The sequence below is a fragment of the Phalacrocorax aristotelis genome, chromosome 3 (assembly GCF_949628215.1).
Source record: "Phalacrocorax aristotelis chromosome 3, bGulAri2.1, whole genome shotgun sequence".
NCBI classification, from domain to species: domain Eukaryota; kingdom Metazoa; phylum Chordata; class Aves; order Suliformes; family Phalacrocoracidae; genus Phalacrocorax; species Phalacrocorax aristotelis.
In genome coordinates this window covers 64259680-64284361 of record NC_134278.1, presented here as the reverse complement: position 1 = coordinate 64284361, position 24682 = coordinate 64259680, and the positions used below count along the sequence as shown (strand labels likewise).

The following is a 24682-nucleotide window of genomic DNA, read 5'->3' as shown; positions in this document are numbered from 1 at the left end:
TGCTGTTTATAACTAAGTAATTCACTACTGATTGTTTTCCAAAACACCAGACTTCTTATTTAAGTTGACTTCTTGGTTGTAAGTAGCCATGCTCTTGATATATAGTGTAGTTATCTACTTGCTTACAACATTATTCAAACTAATTAGTTTTAACTTCAAATCTGCAAGACTGATGGAAACCGAGGATGATAACAGGCAGAACAGGAAGGGGCCTGTTAGTTTGTAATGAAATCTTTCACATAAGCTAGGGACTGCAGTTGCTAAAACAGCTGCCACTTTTGGGATTGGGATGTTGTGTTGTAGCAATTTCGGTATCAGAATGCTTCCTTTCCTTTATCTGCCCTAGGCCAGACAACTGGAGAAAGATGTTCTGCAGCATGGAGGTTCTGCGTGAGGAGTTATTCCCTGAATGGGGAATTAGCAGAGCTTTCTGTAACCGTTAATCTCTTTAGTTATTCAAGCTTGTACATGCAGAGCATGAAAACAAGAGTTTTATTTTGTGTTTTCCCTTCTACCTCCACTTAGTTTATTTTCTGGTGACTAAACCCAGCAAAATTAAAAAAAAAAAATCTGATCAAGGTGCTTTTTTGCTGTCTCACTTTGTCATTCAGTATGCCTGTTGTCCTCTTTAGTGGTTGACTGTAAACTTTGGGTTATGCCGTATGGGTGTCCTTTTTGTTTGCTATGAACTGCCTCTGAACTAATAAATGAATTGCTTTTTTCCTTTGCTATAAGTGCTACTTAACATACCTGGAAGTAGTCTGATATTGAATAGTACCTTGGTGCTATTGTGCTTTGTATGTGCAGCACCCTCACCTGACCCTTATTTCCCCTTATGGTGTGGGCAGCTCGTGGTCTCTGTATGGAAGATGGAGAAAAGCCACACCTCTAAATTCCAGGTGCCAGCTGCAGCAGGTTTTTGGGTTTGTTTTGTTATTTTCACAATTAGTATATGGCACGTTGGGCTCTAGAGCAAACATGGAGGTGTGGAAGCCAGCATATATCCTGCAAACTGAGGGGTCAATGCCTCCAGATGTTGCCTTATGTTGTGGTGCCTGCCCTAGCACACAGCAGTGATTGATAGGTGTTTGCCCATCATATGGTCCAATTCCAGAGCCACAGCCCCAGCACAGGCAGCGTGTGCACTGCACTCATTGCATGATTAGAGGTCCTAGTAAATGGTGCCTGATTTGATGCCTGCAACTTTCATTTGCTTAAATGGTAGTGGTCATACTGGGATTGTGCTGAAAGTGGATTGAGCGGAAAGTTTTTTGATCTCCAAATCATGTTGTGAAGTTATGACAATAAATTATCTGCGGTTTTTGAATGTATTAGTTAAGGGGGTTAAGTGAAACTTAGTGTTCCTGGAAGTAAAGGATTGCTAGAACTATCTACTATACATGCACACTTAACTGTTTACCCTGATGATTACAAGAATTTATCCCATTTTTATTCTTGAGCTTAGATTGCAGGCTTTTTCTTTTGGGAGTGTGGAGGATTTAGGGAGGGGAAAGAAGGGGATGCTGAGCTGTGTATTAATTGTGAGGGGAACAAGCAGTGGAAGTAAGCTGAGACCACCTACCTCACTTTAATTTCAAACCTAAATGGGAACTTCAGTTGTGAGACTTTTACTTTAATCTGTTGTATTGTTGCCAAAAATCTTTGGAAATTGAATTAATGTGAATTATTAATATTGGTTGCAAAAGCAGTGGAATTCTGCAGCTATCAGATAATGTTGCAAAGTAGAAATGGAAGTATAATGTAATAAGAAAAACATTATTAGTGGATGTGAACAGGCACAGCATTTTGTTATAGGGCCTTGACTGAATGAATTGATGGAAAACAAGGTAAACCTTTAGACTGTTAATAACTTCTGTTGATATGATTTCTTTAATTGGTTATTTTTAAAAATAAGCAAATATAATGATAGAATTAACAAGTGAAACAGGAAATTCCTCTTTTTCAGGGCTATTTTAGTATAAAGGAAACATATATAGCTGGTATCAAATTCTTCAGTACATATAATGAGAAAATACTACAAAGTGAGGTTTTTAGACTTCTCCTGCTATCATCCAGTGCTGTCATGTACTTGTAAGCAGTGTTAGAAAAATCAAAGCTGCTACAGTTCTTAAAATGAATGTACAGTGACCAGCATTTGTTAATGGGAATCAAAAGCGGAGGTCAAGGATGCATAAGAGGGTGCAAGGGGAGGGAGAGGAGGCTTAGAGTAGCTTTTGCGTATAGAAATGTGCCTGTGAACGTATCTCCCAAGTACTTGTCTTCCCCGCTGCCCTGGCCAAGTTGCAAAGCAGCTCATATTAACAGAAAGATGGCATTGAAATATGGGCAACTCAAGGTGCCGTTCCTATGAAATAGAAGGTTTGGCTGTTTATCATGACTTTTCAAAACTAGGGGTTGTGTAATGAATTGTAACTTCACCTGTGTCCTTCCTGCTTGTGGTTAGGGAGGTGTGATATTGCTAGGATGAGAAGCCCATCATATATCTCCAATAACTGAACAACCCATTTGATCAAATGGGAATTATAATGTTTCTTTCCTTTGCTCTCTTTTGGCTATAAAAAGGCGTACAGATTCCTTGGTCAAAAAGCAAAAAAGAGTATTATGGTTTTGTTGGGTGGTTTTTGTTTTTTTTTTTTTGTTTGTTTGTTTTGGATATTTTAACATGTCAAGAGGGCATCAGTAGGCACAGAGATTTACAGGACGTGTAGCTTTGACTTTCAAGCTTAGGTGATATTTTTAACGCAAGGTAGCTGAAAAAGCATTTGAAGTGACTCTGCTATTTTTAATGTGTCTAGCACTTTAAAAAAATCCATATAATCCTCTTGAAACAGATGGCTACAGTGAGTTAAAATCCCGTGCTCGGATTTGGGCTTTTACCTGGTGCTGAAACCAATGTCATGACCCAAGGATACATCACTGGATTTGGAGGTGAAAGCCTATTTCAGAGGGGTGTGTGGGATTTTTTTGGTTGTGGTGGTTTTCTTGGGGGTGGTTTTTGTTTTGTTTTGTTTTAAAGGCTTCAGGGAACTGTGGAGTCCCTCTGGATGTTGAGTTGTCTGTTAGTTTTATTTCTTTTAGTTTAATTTCTTCTAGTTTATGCATTGTATCATATCTTTTTCTAGGCTATATTGGAATATGGAGGTTGGTGTTAACTGTTCCCAAACTGTTCTGTGAGGGAAGAAAGATAGGAAGCTAAGTTCTTTACCTTCAAATCCTATAGCTGCTTGAATTGCCTAACTGAAGGCAGGATTCCAACTGAAGTTTATGAGGCACAGGACTGAAGTGAGGACAATGTCTGTATTAGTCTTACCTAGAACTAAAGCATGCTTTTTTTTTTTTCAGGATAGCTGTTTGTTTTAATCTATGGAACTACAGTAGTGTTTCTAGAGGTGGTGACAAAACACTGGTGTTTTTGTCCAGATAACTGGAAATAATTTAATATACCTTGTGATTAATGGAAGAAAGGCATGCTATTTCTGTGTGCTTGTTTCCTGAACTTATTTTAATGGTAAGGGAGGCAAATGAATGGAAGGTTGAAGTGTTGAGACACGTTTAAGTTTTTACAGTTTCAGCAGCTAAAACTCATCCCTGCTGAATTCCAGCAGTTAACCAGAGATTAATTTGAGCCAATTAGAGGCAGAAGTAACAGTCTTTCCTCAGGTTAAACATCTCATTTGCACCAAAATGTATTTAAACTTAACAAATACAAAATCCTGTTCTGAGTCTTCTGCTACCTAGTTAGAAAATATGTGCATTTCAAGGGAATATATTCTGTTCAGCAGTGACAGAAGAGCACAGCCAAATCATACCCTTGGTGGATACTGCCCAGCTACTCTGAGGATACACATGCATCATTGTTTTTCTCTGCCATCAATTCTCCACAGGAGTACTCAAGCATTTGTGCCCGCCTTCTCACTCAATTTTGTAACCAACTGCAGCACTCAAGGGGCTGAAATTATGTGAGTATTGATAGATAGGGAAATCTTAAGTAGCTTGGTAGCAGGTAAAGAGAAGACCTGAACTGTGGGGTGGTGAAGCCTGGTTTTTTTAGACAAAATTTTAGTGTGGCTTCTTGAGATGCATTCCAAACTTCCTTATGCTCCCCTGGTTATCCTAACTTAGCATTATGTCCTTCCTAGCTAGTTGAAGGACAAAAATGTATTCTAGAATATGGAAGATTTTCAAGAGATGTCGGAAAGATTCTTCACTGAAAGCTGAAGAAGTCCTTGAAACTGGTAGTTCACAGTACCTGGTGTTTCTAAGGCTCTTATTGCAAAGCCTGCTTTATTGTTGTTAGTTTATTGCTCTAATGCCTGCACATAGCACTTGGAAAAGACAACAAGCATATAAATAACTAGTTTATTGATGACACATTAAAATCTGGTCGTCTTAGTGAGACCATACGCATATAAAAATTGTTTTAGTATTTTGGGAGTGTTTCTGCTTCCTGATAAAATTTAGAGTAACTCTGGGCAATTCTTAAGAGGGCATGTAGGAGGTGATAACTGATTTTGAAGATGCAGTCACTCACGAAGCTGAGTTTCTCTGGACTTCAGTGACAGGTTGCTGTTAGGCATGTTGGCACATGGTAGATTTAATCTTTAAAAAGCTGGCGATGTGACAGTCGGATTTTTCACTGCACTCTACTCATTTTACTGAGAGTGCTTTTTGGCTTGGTGACATGCCCCTATTCTCAATTTCTTAATGCTGCTTCAACCAGACTACTGCAATGAACTGCAGAGCAAGCAAAGAGAGCATTAAGAGGGATTTTGGGACAGGGAGTAGGAGGTTTGAATGTGTTACATCCATTAGGAATGTCCTGAACAAGAAGTATTGCTGCTGGGCCTGTCAGATGAGTAGTTCAGAAACTAGGTTATTGTGAAATAACTTGGTGCTGTTGCAGCTACTGATTATCTGTGTGCTTTTAGCTGAGGAAAATAGAGTGTATTTCTGCTGAAGCGTGCTGTTGGTTTGTGCCATGATAAATACAACTTCCTTGCTGCTTCAATCTGTGCAAAGGCAGAGGGGTACTGCTAGTCTTATGAGGACAGATTTGGAGGGGGCACTCTAGCAACTTTGTCCAAGTCTTCCCCTCAGCTGTACAAAATGCAAATGTAGCTCTTCATCCTGCAGACTTTTAATAGCCTGAATGCATACATGGAAGCAAAGATGATATTCCATAGAACTACAGCAGATCAAAATGATACACCTAAACATAATCCGTAAACGAGGCTGCGTGAAACCCCAAGTGGTTAATGAGTCTTAGGGTCTTTCTGCACTTTCTGCAGTTTTCACACCCTGGCCAAGTGAGACCTGGTCTCCCAATTCTCGCAGCCAGTGTTAGCAAGCTCTTTTTGCTTAATGAAGTTGCGCCCCTAGGCTCCCAGGGGCTTGCAAATTTGTGCATGATACAGAGCATTCTGTGTGCTAGTGTGACCTCGCTGAGTTTGTCAGCCTAGAGCAAGTGCTGTACCCGTGATTTATGAGGCCCATTCATCTATCCTGGAGAAAAACTTTTTACCTATTCTGTCCAGTCATGGTGAAATATGTATAGTTACAATAATAGAAGCATCTATAAAATAAAAACAAGACAGGGAAATAGGGGTTTTCTTTATCAGTATCTTTGCTCGCTGCTCCAGCCTTGCAGGTGCCTGATAGAAGGGCCACAGAGCCTCTCAGGGCTAGTGTAGTGTAGGGTGTGTATTAGTATCAGTGTCTGCCCATTTTTTGTTACAGACTGCTACTCCTGTCTCCGGGGTGCGGAGAAGGATGTGGAAAGGGAGAGGACAGGAAACAGCACTAAAAAGTTTGACCTCTTTTCCTCTTCCTAAGCTTGATCTCTGCTTTCTGCTTATTTTTCCCTTAGAAAGGCTTTCCCGCACCATGTGGTGAATGGGCCCGGGGCTCCGCATGCTAATGCAGAGGAATTGTGTTATTTCCTTTCCCTTCTCCAGTTCTCTTAATTAACGTTTACATTGCTTAATCTACACAGCTCTGCCTGCATGCCTCCTCTTGTTATAGCCTCTGAAATAAGTGATTTAAGAATTCCATAATTACATACCTTGAAAACTCATATAATTATCTTGCTAAATTCAAAGATCTATTACTTGCTTTCTAGTTAGTTTTGTGGAAAGACAGAATATGATATTGACGGCAAAACTAGGAACAGATTCAGTGCTAGCTTTTGGGGCTTTGGGGACTCTGTCAGAGATTGCTGGAGCCGAAGCCTCTTCACAGTAGATTTTCTCTACCTTGTGGAAACAAGGAGGAATACTTTTGAGTAGGAGAATGAAATATTTCTTTCTTAATGGTTTAAATTTTTAATTTTTCTGATTTAACTTGGTATTGTGTTATTCTGTTCTCACTGGGTTTCATCTTCAGCTAGGCCACAATCAGCATATCATGAAGTGCTTCTGGAAAACATACGCTGTAGGTTTGCCAACACCTCAATGCTAAACAAACACAGCAATAATGTAACAAAGTCATGTCATAGAAAGTATTGAAATGATAGAAATATGATTAAAATGTAATCTCAGATTAAACCACTTTGGGATGGTTGCTGCTATCTCTGGCCTCATACCTGGCAGTGTACTAACAACATCAGTGGCAGTTAATAAGAGAAGGTGCAGTTGGACATCTTTTCTCCACAAACAAAAGTGTAAAGACAAGTACAATGTTGCAGATGGTTTTACTAAGACCAGGAAAAAAGATCAATCAAAGCAATCAGAAAACCCCCAACCACAGATGAGAGCGCTGCCAACTGTTATGTAAATGTAGAGAAATCCTTAGAAATCTGTACTAAGATGTCTACATTTTTAATATGCCATTAAGCAGTTAGCCTTGGGGAGGGACGCCCGCATAAGGCTTTTTCTCCATCTTTGGAGTTAGTTCAGCAACTGCTTCTCAGCTGGTCCATTTAAGCCTGAGCGCATGTGGTGAAAATAACTCTTTCTTGGTTTGTATGTGGTTCATTGAGCAAGGTGGCTGCTTAAAAACAGGAGTGTTTAGTATTCTATGACATGTCACCCTTTACTTTTACCCCAACTGACCCTTCAACTCTGCAGAAGGGAACACATACAGCAATTAATCAGCCCACACTTATTACTTCAGGTCACTTACATGGCTTAGACAAAAGGAGGGAAAGGAATATAAATGCAAATATTTTCAACCATTTGCTTTTAAGGGTGGGATGGAGCATGACAACCTGAGCTGCCTGCTGTGTTACAGTGAGTTTTGGTGGTGTGTTGCCTTTTGGTGGTGTTGAATTAAATGCAGTTGTCTGGTGCCACCTCTTAGCAGGAACAGCCAGAGTCATCTCTGGCTGTTGCAGCTGCAGGGGAAGGGGCTGTCGTGTCTTCATGGTAGGATTAGGGGTATCCTGAGGTAGGGGGTGGGATGCAATATCTTGGGCACTTCTTTGTATCCAGAATGTTTTGTAGTAGGAATTGTTAATAGTTAATGATCCGTGGAACACAATGAGCTTCAGATCTCACTAGGTATGCAATGTATCTGTGAAAAACAATATAGGATACTTTTGAAAGTAGTTTTATGAATAACTATGAAAAAATGTATGTTACACTGTAGTTGATTATTTCCCTGGTGTTTCATGTGCTTAGAAAACTGAGCTCTCATAAGGCTTGTTTTAAAAGTTTTTCTGAGGAAAAATGGTAACTGGTCCTGTGGTAGCACTTAGATACTAGCGAATTTGGGATGTATTCAAGGCTTTTAGGATGATATTGAAATTGGAGAGGCATTTTGTTTCCATTCAACTACTGTGGTTCCTTCTGATTTGTAACTAGCTCAGAGGAGGCTATAGTTGTTATCTGTTCCTTCTGTCTCTGTGACTTACCTTACCTTTCCTGTTTCGACAGATAGGCCTAGAATAAGAGTCTGTTCTGTAGCAGTTACAGGTTCCCCAGTTAGTTGAGATCCAGCTCTGATGAAGAGTCTGAATGTGCTTGAATTTATGCATAAGGGCCTCTTACCTTCAAGAAGGGCCACAGACCTAAGTGTATGTACAGGAGGAAGTGCTTGCAGGGTAGGAGCTTTGACTGACGCTACTATGCAGAGAATATATGCAAATATATATATATGCAAATATATAAGCTATTTAGCTTCCTACTGAATACGTCATATAGCCTGACTCAGAGTAGCACTGCGTGATGCATGGACTACTTCGAGTACAATGTCCTTCTCCCAGGTGACTTAGTCTCTTAATCATTACAATAATCCCAGATTAGATGTTGAGGAAGAACAACAGTTTCCAAAGCCAGTCAGCGTTCATTAGCTCCTGACCAGATGACTCACTAGCATGTCTTTAAGAGATTTCCTTGGAACATCCGTAGAAGATTATTGTTCTAGCACAGATCTGAAAGCATCACACACAAATTCATGTCATCTAAATATAACATTAATTCTTCCAAGGGGAAGATCATGTAAACCCCTAGAATGATTTTCATTTTTATATTACCAGAGTTATCTTCTTAAATAATCATATTTGCCGGCACATTTAACTTGGCATGCTACCTAAATTTGTTCCAAATAGGGAATTAAGAAGTGATCTGTTCCTCTTCACTAGCTTATATTCTTTTGAGGTAGTATGATATTGTTTTGCCCCTAAAAATATCTTGTTCTATTCCAGTATACACTGAGCACAACTATGGGGAGAAGAATGAAACAACGCACATCCTGCAAGTGGAAACCAATTGCATAAATTTAGCAAAGCCTAATTGCATAGGTCTAACTTTCTACCAAAATTAAAAGAATCTTACTAATTTCTGATCAACCAGGGAAAAAGACGGACTGCCTTAATTTGTGTTATTATTTCTCATTATTTATAAACAGAAATCAGGGAGACTTATATTCAGGAAAAAAGTCTCAAAATTAACTCCCAACTCAGGATCAAATCTTACTGGTTTGTGAGACTTACTGTCATCAAAATAAAGTCAAATGTAGACAAATTAAAGTTTTTATGTTGGGTGAAAATTAGTCTATTTTCTCACTACAACCTTAAATAAAGTTAGTATTATTTATTTATAGTTGCTTCCTTCTCTGGATATAGAGCAATAGCAGGAGGTTTAACTTGTATAACTAAATTTAGACTGCTCTTAATTTACAGAAGGTTAGGTGGAGATGATAGCTAGAACTACCTACTGCTAATTATGCAGGTATCAGTTCACTGTGCCATTAATTACTGTTAATTACATATACATTGAAAATATGTGGGTCTGAGGTTGTATTTTGTTAGTCATTTTTGGAACTTCAAAAATGAAGGGTAAATCAGCCCTTTCTCTATGGCTTAGCATGGTGGCACTGATGTGGCCCTATCTGGAATCAGGTGCTGTTTTTCAAGGTGGTGTAGGAAGTGCCAAGCAAAGACCTCCATGCCCAAAGATCTGACAGTTTTTAATCTGTGTGAATGTTCAACAGTTGGCAAAGGATTGTGTTTCTCTCAATAAATAATTTAAAAAGTAGTCTACTGGAGAGCTGTGGTGGCTAGGATACTTCATGTTCTTTACAGGCAGCATAATTCCAGTCCAAAACAGTCTGTATTGTGTGAGAGCACTGAAAAGAATTATAATTCAAGCAAGGAAGGCCTTTACTTTGTCCTACTGCGATGGCTACAACCAGTTCCTCCATCACTTATTTACTGCAGCCTCACTGAAGACAAGAAGCCTGTTCTTAATGTTAACAATTGATATTCAGCCTTGTAGTGACGTTAGACCAAGAAGTCAGAAGACCTTGCATATCTGTTACTTTATCTTTTTCATACTCTATTTCAGGGCCTATAAAGTAGAAAAAATAAAACTTATCCCTTCCTAACCTACTCCAAAAGAAAGGTATTTAAATGGAATGATACCAGTTTTCCCACTCATCTGTCATGATCCAGGCTTGTGAAGCTGCGTATGGACGGCGGAGTAAACACGCAGCACGTGAGGGTGTCCATCCTGGGCTTGTTGCCCTACACTGTGCATAGCCTGACTTGTCAGCTGAAGAGCCCTGAGAGGCATTTCAGGCCTCAATTTACTGGGTGAAAAGAGAAAAAAATGGGTGGTCAGGTAAAGAGGAGGTGGTGTGCTCTGTGTAAGGGAATGCCTTGAATGATTAGAGCTTTGCCTGGGGCAGGTCACGAGCCAGTAGAGATTTTGTGGGTAAGGAGCACAGATGATGCCATAGTCAACGCCTGTTGCAGCACTGATTCAGATGGGAGAGCTGGTGCTGATGCCTTTAGGCAGCTGGGAAGAGCCTCATGGTCACAGGCTGTAGTACTCATGGGTGTCTCTTAACCACTTTTCCGGGAGGACAATGCAGCTGGGTGCTAGAAACCAGGAGATGAGTTTGGTACATTCCAGAACAATACCTGATGCAGGTCATCAGTGAACTGACATGGGGACATGCTCTGCTGGACCTGCTACTCCCAGATAAGCACCAGTGGATGATGTAAAGGTTGAGGGCACCTTTAAACTGGTGTCATGCAAACCTGGTTTTGCAGAGTGCTTGTTTCTAGTTGCATCAGCTTTTGTCATTGCTATTCTATTAAAAGCAAGAGAAATGCATGTTGGAAGTTAAAAAGTGCTGACAAGTTTGTTCTGGTCTTTTTTTTTTTTTAATTGCAAAGCTGGCACAGCAGTAGGTAAGCATTAATGAAAGTAAGTTAGCTGGCACTTCAGCCTCTGGAACTAATATTTTAAAGTGTCTTGGACAGAAACAGAGTGCATCTTGTTATTGCGTCGTCTGTTGTATAGCTGTGATATGAATCCTGATTGCTCAGAGCATGGACAATGATGATCTGGAGTTACCTGGCTGTGCTGATCAAGGGGCTGTGGAGCGAGGTAATCTCTCTTACACAGCAACACCCTGTATGACTCTTTGAAAGTGATGACCTTTGAAACGTCCCCTGGGTGAATGAAGGCAAACCAGCAAGGTGGATGCGCATTATGTTACTTTAGTCACTTTCTATAGAGCTCTAATCTTTTTGTAGCCTGGAACCTCGCTAGTGGTTGAGCTACTGACTGCTCAGACCTGTGGAAAACATGCTGTCATAGATGAAATGAGTTTATCAAGAAGGGATGTCCTGAGATAAAGTGGCAACATACGATTTCTGCTCTGGAAAAAGTGTTTAGTTGCAGCACAAGATGCAAGTTGTGCAACTATGTCTTGTCATGTTGCAACGCACAATAGCGTCCGGTTGGATAGTGCAACAGATATGCATACAGGAATAAGGGTTTGAAAGATAGGCCAGGTACAGGACATGAGCAACAACATCCTGACGGTCATCTGGATCAACAGGAAAACAGGGACTCTGTAAGTAGGTTTATGGAGCATGGTTGTGAGGAACTAATGCTCTGTGCTCAAGTGAAACTCAAGCATAGCAAATTATCCTAGCTTTGGTTCACTGTGAAGACTGGCAGAACGATGGAAAGCACTAATACTCTGGTCTGGAGCTGTTTGCAATTGGTGAGGGTCCATTAATTATAAAAGCCTTGTCTGAGATGCTGGTGGGAGTTTGCTAGTGTTTAATTTCAGCAAGTTCATAATTTTGAGTCTGTATTATAGGCCTTTGTGATGAAAAATATTTTTATGAAGCAGGCTTGATAAGTGTCTCCCCGCAAAATGGCAATCCAAAGGGCAAGGCTCAAAGAATAGCCTTGTAGATAACGCCATTTGCATCCATAAAATAATTTCCACCAGTGCAATACAGGGAGCCCAGGATGCAGTTAGTACCTGGACTGATGCCAGCCAAGTTTTGTGTTTCCAAACCCTGTGTCTGTCTCCCATGTCAGTAAAAACTTCATAGTATTTAGTCAAGCCAAGAAATTGACTGTTTGGGAATACTGAAGGCAATTTGTTGAGAACCATTGCTTTGTTGGTATGGAGCCAGTTCCATTCAGTGGTTGCACACAAGAAAACTTAATGGCTCTGGCAACCAGCCTCTCAACCACTGTCTCCATGAGCAAAGGGAAGAGAAGGAAGACAGCACTTGAGTGACTTACCTGAAGGTGAAGCAGTCTTGAACACTTCTCCATCCCCACCTCCCCTACTAAGGGCAAAGAAGGGAAGCCCAATCCCCCTGTCTGAAGCTACTGAACCTGTTACCACTGGCTACCAGGCATCAGCGCAGGCTGCCTGCGCTTTCAGAAATATGGCTCTAACATGGTGAATGATGCATTGCTGTGTGGAGCCAGATACTATGATTTCAGCATTATGTTGCTCATCATTGTCTCTTTGTTTTTGCACCATTTATGTAATGTATATATTTTTATATTATGCTTTTTCTTCTGTGCTGAAGTGGAATATTTGATGCACATTACAGAGTAATAGATTGGATTTTGAAGTATTGCAGTGACATAGTTAAGTCACTTGCAACAAATACTTTTATTTGACAGTCTGGTTTTTCTCTCTTTTTGTTGACCAAATAAAAGAATCTGGACAAAGAACATGTTCTATAAAAAGTTAAAGGTATACATAGTACGCTATCATTTAGTCTAGTGATTCTTGTAAAACTTTTAATCTTTAAAGGCAGGGACTGACCTACTATGTAAAATATGTTAACATGTCCTCATTGATTCTGAGGGCAAATTCAAACACTCTTAATGAAATCAAATGTTTAGCTTTGCTATCACAGGGAGTAGTTGTTTCTCTTTTGTTGGTACCAGTCTGTCGTGGCTAGGCTGCTGCAATGATGTATGTGACTTAGAGATCTAAATTCTTTTTCTTCTCTATCCACAAAAAAGAGGAAGGCACTGTGAATTAGAGGTATAATTCCACGAAGCATTTCAGTGATGTTGTTATAAAACCAAGATGTTTTGCATAATAAAATAACCCTAAGTGAGAATTTAATCCTTTCATGCTTGATTTGAGTTTTACAAGGCAGATGGCAAATAATTAAGGTTGCATAACATTTCCCATTAAAAGAGCCTTGTTTCAGTTACTGTAACTTTCCTAGATTTAAGTGGTTTGGCCTCTGTTTTTCTTTTGCCAGGTTCTCTCCCTTCTGTTTTATTTTGGTCATCCTCAGTGAATACTGAGGATGAATACCAATTGCTGAAGAATGAGATATAAGCAAGTAATGGGGACTTTTGCCTCTTGAAAAAAACCTTAATTGCAGTCTTGAAGGGATGGCTTGAGGCCACCATGCTTTAAAGGAATGATTTGAAACTGGGAGCAGTATGAATTTGGTTTTAGAGCTATTCGGTTTTACACCTTCCTTCTGTCCCTATGAAAAGCCATCAAATTAGCCACATAAAAAGTCAGAGTTAGCTTTTGCCCGATAGGGGTGCATTCAGCAGTTGACTGCTATATTTCTGTCCAGGTTTTTTGGCTGAACTGAGGCAGCAGCCTTCCCTCTCTGATGCTTTGGGCTCATCAGTGTTTGCATTATTCACCATCCCCATGGAACTGAGAGAGCACGCTCTTCCCGGGAGCTCCCAGCGCTGAGCAGGACTTTCTTTCTCTTGGCTGCTTCCAGTCTTTGCAGATTGCTCTGGCACCAGGCACACCAACTACAAGCATAGAGGCTTGCTCTTCTCCAGTGCTGCCCAGGTACCTGCTGCTGGGTGCAGAAAAGGTGATCTGATGCCACTAGAGAGAGGTGGGGAGGAGGAGGAAGCGTTTGGGTGGAAGGCAGCTAGCCAGAAAACTTACAAGGGTGAAAAGTAGAAAGGTGGGAGAAGAGCTGGGGGTAGCAGGTTCAGGAACAAGAGAAGGAGGTTGAGGCAGTGCCTGAGGAGGTGTGGAGGGGGATGCAAGATCAGGAAAAGAGCAAAGGATGCCCTTTGATAGGGAAAGGGGAGCAGGAGTGCAGCTAGTGGAAAAGAATGGAAATATTGGCAAAACATGTTGTTCTCCCCATCTAGTGGCAGGGTGGCAAGTCTGCCAAATCAGTTTCTGTTATCTCAGTGTGTAATATAGCATAGGTATTTCCTGAACTGATTTGATAATGGAGGTGGGGGGGGAGGGGACTGGTGATACCTATTTTTTAGGTTTGTATGTTTCCAATTTTAGGTGACTGATATATGTCAGTACACAATGCAAGCTTCTTGCTAACATTTAAGGTTCCAAGTTTAAGCACTGAAAAGCTAGGAAACCTCAGAATGAAACTTGCCTATGCACCTTGATTTAATGTAACTTATGCATGTACATACTGTCAAGTAATTAAGCATGTGCGTGTGCTCTTGGAAGTTAATAGCCTTCTCATCAGTAAGGCTAAACTGTGAATGAAGTCGGTCTTTGATCTGTCTAAGCAGTACTGCATAGCTAAAGTTGTGGAGATACACATTAATAGAAACTTCATTGCAACTTTTTTTTAGGTTAGTGTCTAAAAACCTAGGATTTGAAACGGTTTGTAGTCCAGTTACTAGAAACACAAAGATTTGTGCAAGTCTTCATAACAAGAATGAGGCGTTTGTTGCAAAATACTGAACACTTAAAAGTTTTGGTTTAAAATAGCTTCTGGGTTTGTTTTTTATTCTTGAATACTTAAAACTTTAATTGCAGCATGATGCATGCTTAGATGTTTTACATTACCTATTCTGTCATATCCTTATAAAACAATAAAAAATGAGATCTGAAGAACAAAGCAACAAGTTTAACACCCTATTCTTTGTTCTCTGTGTTAGACATAATCCATCAGCACCAAGACGGAATTTCCGCAGGTAACTGAGGCACCAGATACAATGCCCATAATACTTTTAAACACCCTCTTTGATTTGATGGATAGACAGGCTACCTGTATATATATATATCAGACTAAAAGCAATGGGATGAGGTAAAGTGAGATTTTTGTTGCTTCTTTTAAAGTAGACTAAGAAATGGTAGTTTTTATTTTCTGAGCAACCCATTTTTGCATATGTTATTTCTCTAGAAGGCTTAATTTCTAGGGGTTGTTAACACCTGAATATGGCTGGGTCCTCTCAGACTTGTTTTGAAATCAGGAAACATGCTTAAAATGAAAGCTAGTCAGTCAGAGACGAAAGGTTTCATGAAGAATGGAGGGGGGAAAAAAATGAAATGTATGTCTCCAAAGGCTAAGAGCTGCAAATTATGGCAGTCAGGCAATGCAATCAACAAGAACAGCTAACAAGCAAGTGCTTGGAAAGCCAGTGACGCCAATGTTTAAAGAACTAAAAGAAAACCTGCGTGGACTTAGTGATTTATGCTTTTTATGATGTATAAAGAGCTAGCAAAGTACTGGACTCAGGGCAAATGTTTGTGCTGTCAGTAGAATAGTCTGTGGCTGTGTCTAACAGAAATCAACAGCCCATGGAGATCCTATAGAGAAAGTGTTTGATGTTTTTGAAAAAGCCTATTATGCACATGGTGGAGGGGTGGGAGCATATGAAGGTAAGCTCCACTTTTTAGTAGTGTGACACTCAGCCTAAGATCCCAGAAAGAACCTGAGGAAAAATCACTTTGGTTTTGCTAGTGTACCTGAAGTGATAAATTATTCTTATAACATGAAGGCCAAAGAGCTTTAGTAACCATTTCATGTGTTCGTATTAAAGAGACTTTAAATGTTAGTGTTATTTAAAGATTGTATGTGAGTATCTTCCTATTAAAATATATAACTTTGCCTTTCTAAACACATATTTATTTATATGGTTTTTCCAAAGACATGGAGCTCACAATCAATCAAGGTTGGTTGTGCAGCCTCAGTTCTGCATATGCAGTAATTTAATTATCTATTAGTCTGCTGCCCTTATGCCAAGCAATACCTTACACCTAGGAAGTCCTGTTCCCTGGCAGCTGGATATCAGTAAAGATCGGAATAAAGATTACAATAAAGAACTAGTCCCTGAGTTGAAAATAGAATTTTCCAGTTTCTTATGACGATCACTTTGAAAGACAAGTTTTCCATTAAACGGTGTCTTGAGAATTTAGTTGAGCTCTTGGCTGGTAGTAGCTATATTTGTCTTGTACCTCCTTAAATATGACACTGTACTCCTGGCACAGTTCTCATTTTTGACAGTGATTGACATGATTAAGGATAAGTCATGCAACAGAAATATATTTTCTTAAGTCAGTGTATCAGCTTTGTTCCCTGCCCAGCAATGGTAGGAAACATTCCTTTTTACTTCACTGTTTCTGAATGTGTTTTGCACCACATTAAATGCTCGTTTTATTTAGCTTACAATAATAGGGTATATCTTTTTACATAAAGAACAGGAGAAGAATTAGAAAATGGAGTGTTGCACTTGCTCACATTAGTTACAGCATCCCTTCTAGCAAGGTATAGGCAGGCTTGCAGAAAACTGCCTGTTTTCCTCAGGCAAGTGTACTCTTGATTAGAGTAATGGCTTGAATGCATGCATCCAGGAACTTAACTGCTAAATAACAGCATGCAATCTTTGTAGTTTTAACTGTTTCAGATATAATTGTCTGCACAGAGTACATTATATAAACAAACTGCAGCTTCTGTGAATCTTCCCTGCTGTCTTTAGTTGAGAGGTGGTTGTTGCTATAGTGACTGGCAGGCATTACTCATGTTTTATTTTTCTAAGGCTGGAAGGAGGACTCCAATGTCTCTGCAAAATTTGTGATCTGTAGAGCTTTGCCCAGGAAACTCTGCAGCAGTGAAATTGTTACCTGTGTTACCTATCTTAGTCCCATTAAGATGTAGGTGGTCCAGAATTTACCTCTTTGGAAGAGAAATCCCAGCGGAAGACCCAGGCATAAATCTAAGTGGCCTAATGTGGTGTTGTATTAAGATAATTAGGTACCAGAAGCAGCAGTGTAGTTATCTCAGCGTAATGCTTAACCTGGCTTTTCAGCCAAGATGAGATCTTGTGTGGGAACCCAGTGTTGACAAGGCCCTCCTACTTTCACCACCTGATTTAGCCCAGGGTGGTGAGTCAGGAGACGAAACCCACATGGCAATCAACTTTTTTCTTTAGTAAACAAGGTCATGGTAGTTCATTATTTAAGAATCTGCATATTGAAGAAATCTCTGCAGCTTCTATAGCCAATTATAGTCAATCTTACCCCATGCTCCTTTGCATGGAGCACTAAATGCCTTAGACACTTAGTGTTAAACAATATTACTACTACTTTTTTTTTCTCCACATCCTCCCTTCTTGCATGTTGAACATCCTTTTTTTTTTACTGGTTTTTTGGTGTAAAAGAATTGATAAGATCTCACTAAAGGCAGTTGTTAGGGCTTGTGGAAAGCGGTTTCTTTGGGAGTCAAACACTTTCAATCTCAAGTCACTTGTCTGTTTTTGCAAATATATTTCTGTTATTGCTGACTGTAAAATGAAAATACCCACAAAATCGAAAGCTTAGGTTGAAATTATCTTGTTTTTCTTCTTGCAGTGGGGCCCTGTTTGTTCTCTCCAAAATGAGGTAATTCAACAGAGTTTCTCCTGCAACCCTTTTATTTCATAGAAGCAAAAGGATGAGACTGAAGATGGCTTTAAGCAATTATGGGATGGAGGCCAGCAATCCACTTAGTTCAGCAGATAGAGTGATTCTGAGTTTATAGTAGTTGAAAGCAGAGGAGAGGAGCTCTTGGGTAATGGAAATCTCTTAAGCTTTATTGTAGGTGTCTTTTTAACAGGGGTGGGAAGTGAGGGAATTGTCCTTTATGCGGCAGGCTAGTAATAACTTGGAATCCGGTGAAAGCTGCTGAATGGCTAGTAGAAGCTCTGTGGAAAGTAAATGTTTGGGGGTACCCAGAAAGTCAGGGAGCTGGTGGATGTGTTCTAGACATAATGCAGTGGGAGAGCTGTATTACTGTAGGTCTTACTTGCATGGTTGTGGAAGGTGACAATGCAGAGTAGCTTCACTAGAAAGAAGGCTTTGAAACGGAATAGTGCTGATTTTGAACTAACTTTCTTCTGCTTACACAGTTCCTATTGCTTCATTTTTTGCAGTGTTTTATGCCTCTTTAAAGCACTTGCAGCCCTTTTTGACCGGGGGCGGGACAGGGGGAAATGCTAGAAGCTGCCTAGCATTCAGAGTATGCATGCAGTTATGTGCACAGCAGACGGAGGTCATTAAAGCAGAAAAATAAGCTGCTGAAATCTGTATTTTATGTATAATGTCCAAAAGCCAGTACCTATCTGAATTTGCTCCCGATAGAAAAAAGCCGTTCTAAAACCTCACTTTGCTTCCATGGTCTAAACCTCGCCTGTCAAGAGCAAAGATCAGCAGACTGAGATGTCAGTGAAGATAACAAGTGTTTGTTCTTACACAGGGCACACTCAGCCTGCACTTGAATATGGTATGTGTATGTGAGGATGTCCCCATATGGCAAGAGGATCACTCTATTACTGTAGAAAGGGATTAATTACTGTGAGACAGAAAAACAGCTGTGCCTTGCTCTTGAATGATAAGTATGTTACTACAGAAGAACCACCATTACAGACCTGCTCTGGGTCTTAAACATGAAGTCCCTGGGATGGTAGCTATGAACCTCAGTGCACACAGCATTAAGTCCTGTCAGGCTAGTGCAGCCTGAACAAATTTGGGAAGAGTTGAAAGCATAGGGGCAAGCATGGGTGTGCACTGGGTTCAGCAGGGATGTGATGGCTTATGTATGTCAGTGAGCTGGCAAGAAGAAAGCACTGTGTTGGTCTGGGAGCTTGTGGAAGTCTCTTAAATTAATTGGATAGTGTTTATTTTGTGACATTCATTGTAGTTAAAACTATATATTGCATCAAAAGAATATTTTACTTAATGTTATTTTTTACTTTTGGAGAGAGAAGTCATTATCTTCTCTTGTTGCAAAGCTGAGACCAAAGAGACTGCATTGTTTTTAAAAGTGTTCAGATCTTAATATCAAATTGCTTAACAGAGCAATAAATAGCAAAGTGTCTGTTTTCCCCCTCTTTCCACCCCCATATTCACTTTACTGCAGGTGCTATCTGTGTTTTTGTAGAATGCAAAGGCTGCAATATGCTTTGATCATTGTGCTCTCTGAGCAAGGATATCAAATAATGAATACTCAAATTGCTCTCCCCAGTTCAAGTAATCTGACCTTGGGATCAGTGTGATATTGAAAGCAGGCCAGTCTGTGCCTAGTTCTCCAGTTCTCGGTGGTAGGTGTAAGCTTCACTGTGACTTCAAAATACTCAAAGGAATTGCATCGTAGTTTGGAGCAAGCTTTCTAGTTGAAGTCCAGAAAAGTGTTTTAATCTAGAAAAATGTATAGGTGCTCCATTTCTTAATCTCTGAGGTGACCTTCCATGCTCAACTATTACAACAATACACTGACACAGATCCTGGATGTGAGGATCTGTCTGACACCATGGTAGCAAATGCTGCCTGAAGCAGTCAGAAATCTGGTACTCTTGCACCTTGGCTGAAAGTGTTTTGCCCTTGAGCAACAGGGTCACAAATAAATCACTGCAGGTAGCATGTTGCCCAGTTTTGGTCTTTAAAGAGCACATGGCTTAAGACAGGCTGCACACTACACAACGCTGGGTGTCTGGAACTGTGGTTGCCCTGCGTACCCTGAGGTGGTGGCATTTCAGCTTTTATTTTAGTGATGTGTAATTAAAAATCTTCCATTTGTATGCCTCATCGGTATCTGGCCAAGCTTGCCAGCCTTCTGGTCAGCCACACAACCAGCTTCACAACACAGGCTTTTTTAGGAGGCAACAGGGATCTTTTTTCCAGGGGTCCTTTTATCCTTTAATATCATTGTTTAATATTACAGTAAGACGATGCAATATAATTATCTGGAGTGTCAGCTTTTTGTAAACGCTGTTACAGTTACTGTGTTCCTTTTATTACCTTTAAGAGAGTAAGCAGCATAAGAGCTCTCCCTCCAAAGGCACTCAGTTTGGTATGTTCTCCTACATTATTTAATATTTTAGGATGCAGTGCTTTTCAAAGCCAACATAGTCAGCCAAAAGTAATCTTTTATAATATGCATCTCCCGATAGAGCAGTTACACAATTTTGATTTTAAAAATGTGTCCCTTTCCCTGTAGTTATTTGCATCATCCAGTTTTATGTTTGTGGATTGTTTCCAAAGACATCTATTCATGATTCTGTTTTTAGTGTTTTACAGTTTAGTGCTGAATTAGCTGTGACAGTTTTAAATCATCTGTTTTTCTTCCTAGTCTACAATATGTTGAAAAAAAAAAAAGCAACTCTTATACTATTCCATGAGTAATAAACACCACTACTTAGGAGTTCTCATTTCTGCTTAGCTCAGCCAGGACACCAGAGATTAAGAACATGAGTAACAGTGCTTTGTATGGCCACTCTGATGGTAGACTACTGTGATAAGTGCCAGAGCAAAAAGAACTGGGATGGTCACTGCAGATTGGTGTCTTTATTTTTTAATATTTGCAAACCAGACCCCTGAGTTCCACAGTGTTGGAAGTATGAAAAGATGTATGTCAGCCTCAGGCTTCTAAGAATTGGAAGTATTTTAATGTAAAATTAATTAGTAGGTGCGTTTAAGGCATGAACTTTGCTTTGCTTTACTGTGTGAGTTGAAATGAAATATAGATATTCTGTCACTCTTCTGAGTCAAACCTCTACTTGCAAATGTACTACATAAGTACTGATGTTTAGACTTTAAAAGAATAGGCATTTTCCATTTGCTAACAGTGGAAATTTCAAAAAACTTATATCTGAAATTGTGAAGAGTTGTATTACCTGCACTAAAAATAGCAAGCTGCTCTATAGTCTGCAAGTACCCTTTGCTTCACCCTAGTTTCCTCAACAGATCCTTTGACCTACTTCCCTTAACAAGAGAATTTAAGTGGTAATGCCTAACCAAAATTAGGCACATCTCTTTATTCTTTCAAAATGGAACTCTAGATCTTAGTATTAAATCACTGGAATGCATCAGATCTACACCTTTTCAAGAATTCACACGCGTAGCAGTTCTTGCTGCATCACTGCTATAGTAATGGGAAAACCTTGTAAATCCTTTTTTAAAATAACTTTTTTAGCGTTGCTAATTAGAAAGTTTTGTTACAAAAGGATTTTGACTGGAGCTCTAATAGTATAAACATACCCATTCTGCTAAGAGTTTTCTGAAGCATTTAAATTAAGAAGTCTAAGAGTGTTTGGTTTGGATGTGTTTCTGTTTTTCTTCTGAAGTGTTAGCTCTAGGGAAATCTTTCCAGTGTCTCTCTATGAACCATCTGCACCTGGGCTTTTAAGAGGGCTTGGCTTTTTTTTTGGGGTGGAGTGGAGGGGGCTTGACAGTAAGTGTGTAGAGCATAGATTTTTCATCCTGATGCTTTGGTTCTGTTCCTATCTGCTTGCTGTTCCCCAAAGCATTAACCTGAAAGAAAGCCAGCACATCATCAGCGCCTTGGTTCTCTCCTTCCCTAAAAAGCTCACATCTCTTGTGACCAAGCTGCTGCAAAATGCAAGTTAACATCACACAGGTCCTCCTTCTTACCAGAATCTTCTCATTCTCTCCTTGTCCCTCCTGCAACCTATCACTCAGTCCTCCCATCCCCAGATATTTCCCTTGCTTTCCCATTCAGTTGTGCTAAAAAGGTCTTGATTTCTGAGCTCACCCCCAGCACTGCTCTGAGCTCCCTGCTGAACCCATCTCTCAGTCTTCCTGGAGGCACCAGGAAGCTATTTGTCTGTAGTGACTGAGAGCAGGGGTTTCTTACTCAGGGAGCGTCTGTGGCTACCAGGACAGCACTTCTGCTGCATAGGAAGGGATTTGCAGCATGATTTTTAAAGGGTGAAGTTTGCTTCAGAATGGTCTAAGAGCTGACTGCTGGAAGGCTACTTGTTCATTGGAGGCCAGCAGCAACCCACAAGCCACCATTTATTACTTCTTGCAGGGAAGGGAAGTTTCAAGTTATTGTTGTAGAGGAGGAGAAAAGGAGATGTTTGTGAATGAAATGCAGATGCTTAATTTCCTGTGTTCCTGCACCGTCCAAGTGTCAGAGCATCATCTCAGACACAGCTGTTCTGACCAGTTATGTACAAATAAATTTGTGATGAGAAAAGGAGATGGTATGGTTTTGTGTTCAAGCTTTTGTTTGGAGGTCTTTGCTTAATCCACCTCCATGCTTCTCAGCAGGGTCATATTGTAGCATGTGTTAGTTGAAAGGAAGCATTTTCTTGCTATCTTGTTTTGAAGGACTTTACTTCGATAACTGTTAAGTATATGTGCATGAGAGCTTACAAAAGCAAAGCTAGCGCTAGTAGCAGTGTAATTTTGGTACACCCAAAGCACTGTTTTATAATAATAATCTTATGGAAAAGCACATCAGGTCCTGAACAAGACTAGGGGTCCAGAGCATGCTCACACAGGGGATACATGAAAGCAACGACTAGCCTTGACTCAGTGTTCAGCTGAGACACAGCTGGTAAAGCAGCATATGGAAGTTGGTCTGTCCAAGGTCAGTCCAGCTTCCAGTACAGTGCAGCAATACCAGAAAACATTGTCTCCAGATATGCTGGAACAGATTGCCAGGCCACTTCTCCCCAAGCTCTTCTCAGGGGGTAGCTTCAGGGTTGTTATTAAATGGATTTTGTGAAAACTATAGTCTTCAACAAGTGTGCATGTGGGTGGTTTTTTTTTTAATGTATTTTTAAATACTTATTGCCTCCCCCATTTCTGAAGAGGAGAGCAGATCTTAGCTTTGTCCTGACTTACTCTGAAGGTTTTAATATTAGGCATCCTGCTGCCGGCTTTTCACCTTTTTATCTTATCAGCTGAGCTGCATGCATCTTGGTAATTTTTGGCCAGCTATAGGACTTTAAGACCTATTTATCTCTGGAGAGTTTACTGTCCTTTGCTCCCAAGGTTCCAATTTTAACAAGTGAAAGATAAATATGGAGTACAACTCTGGAATAAATGCAGTACTTAACTCTAGAGCAATAAATGGTGCTAAAATATTATTTAGTGTACTGTTTGTGTAAGTATATGTACGGACACTACTGATAATACAAACAATAAGAAATGCTAAAGATTTGCAATATATATTGTACTGTAAATATGGAGAGTAGCCTTTACATGTGTACAAAGTACCAAAGTCTTATTCATAATCAGTGGATGTAAGAAGAGGCAAAAGTCACAAGCAGTGGGAAGGCTTTTATTCATGTGGAACTTCTGGTTTTCCTGTATCCAGCCCCTGGATCATCGCTCACATGAATTTGTTAGTAGGACAAACACTCCAGTTTTGCCATTAGAGAGAATTTAACACCTGCACTTACTCTTTAGTCTTAAAGTTCAGTGCTGCTGTTTTAGAATAGTAGAGCCAATTGCTGAATGCTCAGACTCTTATTCCAAGTCAGGTATTCAGGATTTTGGTCTTAATGTGGTTCTGCATTTAAGCTAAAACTTTGTCAGCTCTGACCAGTATCTGTTCTTTCAACACAGTCCACCCAGCACAGCAATACTTCTGATTTATTGATGTGCTAGGCAGCTGCTCTTTCCAATGGCTGGGTAAAACTGCCTAGAGTAGCCTCAACTTCTTCATTCTTGCTTATAGAGTCCTAGAAGGCTCTGTTCTCTGCTTAATTCTGAATAGTCCAAACTATGCATTTTTACATTGTGCTTATCAGGTGTAAGATGCTCATAAAATAAGCATGTGAACTAAAGAGTGGGTTTTTTGGGTTTTTTTGGAGCAATGTTCCTAAGGAAGTGATTGGAATTAGTGGCATTGGATGCTAAAGAGTAAAGAATGTAGCAGGCCTCAATTAACTCTGTTCTGAAGTTCCCAGTTTAATGCTGGATTTCCTTTGCTACACACTGGCAACACTTTGACTGAGGCACTCGTTTGTTCCAGTTGCTACTTCTGATGCCTTTGCGCAATGATCTCCCAACGCGTACCCCTTGGCACTCCTTGAAGGTTAGGTAGCTGTTTGGTCTAACTGGGGCTTTATCCAACAAGTGGCAGGGACAGAAAAGTTAGATTATTTCCCCCCCCCCCTTCTTTTTCCTTTAGTCCCTCCTCCTCTGTTCCAGCTATTTCTTTTTCCCCTGGCTGTTTTCAACACTTCTGTCTCACTTGTGGAATTAGAGCAAGAAACTGGAAGGTGGTATCTCCTCTTCACTGCTCAGTGCACCCTTTACCCAGAAGCATATCCGAACTGTCAGGCAGACATAGCTGTCTGCATGCATGCCTCAGGCTTACCTGTGCTGTCATCCATGGTTGTGCAGCCCTTGTACGGTTCCCCTTTTCAGCTGTTTGCTAGGGTACAGTTCTGCTGGGGCTGCTGTGCATGTCCTGACCCTGACACAGGTCTGAGCACCGTCTTTTGCTTGTGGTACCCAAGCGTCTTTTTCCACTGCATTTCATCTGTTGAAGATTCCACTTCTGTTAGTGGAGACCCAGTAGTACAGCTCCCTCTGTCCTATGCCTGATGTCCTCCCTCACCTGAACAGAGCTTAACATTTTTCTAGGTCTCCAGCCTTGCTGTGGGGGTTGTGATTTGCCATTCACCTCACTGTGGGTAGCTGGTTCCTGTTGTGCAAACATGTATTTGATTTGCCTCGGTCTGAAGAGCGAATCCTTGTAATGGGCACTGCTCTTCTGGGATTGTTTGTTTGTTTGTTTGTTTTAAGAGCCTGTCAAAAGGCTGGTGTGACACTGAGCTGGGAAGTGTTTCATTGGTATTCTGTGGTTTTTTACAGCGTCTGGTGGAATGTTCCTCCTGCTTTCCAGGGCGCCCTCCCAGGGGCTGTGCTTCTGTCAGGCTTTTCCCATTGGGTGTGCTGTCTTGCT

The 24682-nt window shown here is 40.4% G+C and overlaps 1 protein-coding gene across 11 annotated transcripts in view; it reads left to right on the top strand.

Annotated features, from left to right (window-relative positions):
• MAP7 (microtubule associated protein 7) overlaps positions 1–24682 on the top strand; it is a 123085-nt gene that overhangs the window by 39047 nt on the left and 59356 nt on the right. The window lies entirely within an intron of this gene.